This window comes from Octopus bimaculoides, chromosome 6 (assembly GCF_001194135.2).
Source record: "Octopus bimaculoides isolate UCB-OBI-ISO-001 chromosome 6, ASM119413v2, whole genome shotgun sequence".
Lineage (NCBI taxonomy): Eukaryota > Metazoa > Mollusca > Cephalopoda > Octopoda > Octopodidae > Octopus > Octopus bimaculoides.
Window position 1 is genome coordinate 20492381 of NC_068986.1, and position 1201 is coordinate 20493581.

A 1201-nucleotide genomic window follows, 5' to 3' on the forward strand; every position below is an offset into this window, starting at 1 on the left:
ATGTTGTTCACCCACACATCGGTGTGGAGCTGTCAATGTTTGAAATTATTAATCCTGGTGTTCTTGCCTTTTAATTTTAATTAAGAGTGTAATGGGTGTTTTTTACATGCCACCAGCATGGGGGCCAGTCAGGCGGCACTGGCATTGGTCACGCGCGAATGGTGCTTTTTACATGCCATCAGCACAGGTGCCAGTCAGGCGTGCATAATATTGAAACAAGGAGTCACAAACATGCACGCATTATGGGCTATTCTCAGTTTCCATCTAATAAATCCACTCACAATGTTTTAGTTAACCTGGGATTTATGTAGAAGACACTTGCCCAAAGTGTCACTCAGTGGGACGGAACTCAAATCCATGTGGTTGGGAAGTGAACTGACCCACACTGCCATACCAGCACCTATTAATGCACTGGTGATGAATTTAAATGAAAATGTTGTTCACCCACACATCGGTGTGGAGCTGTCAATGTTTGAAATTATTAATCCTGGTGTTCTTGCCTTTTAATTTTAATTAAGAGTGTAATGGGTGTTTTTTACATGCCACCAGCATGGGGGCCAGTCAGGCGGCATTGACATCGACCATGCTCGAATAGTGCTTTTTACGTGCCACCAGCACAGTAGCCAGTCAGGCGGAATAGATATTGTCCACGCTCGAATGGTGCTTTTTACATGCCACCAGCATGTGTACCAGTCAAGGGCACCAGAATCAGCCATGACAACAATTTCACTTGACTCAACAGGTTTTCTTAAGCACAGCATATATCCCGACAAGTGAAGGGAAATATGCTGTGCTTGAGAAGACCTGTTCAAAAAGCAACAGGATTCATACAAACTTGCAAGTAATAACAAAATAATTGCATTAACCTCAACATCATCATCTTCGCTTAACGTCCGCCTTCCATGCTAGCATGGGTTGGACAATTTGACTGAGGACTGGTGAACCGGATGGCTACACCAGGCTCCAATCTGATTTGGCAGAGTTTCTACAGCTGGATGCCCTTCCTAATGCCAACCACTCCAAGAGTATAGTGGGAGCTTTTACGTGCCACCGGCACGAAGGCCAGTCCAGCAGGATTGGCAACGGCCACACTCAAAATTGTGCATTTTACGTGCCACCTGCACAGGAGCCAGTCCAGCGGCACTGGCAACGACCTCGTTCAAATGTTACCAGCACAAGTGCCAGTAAGGTGACACTGGTA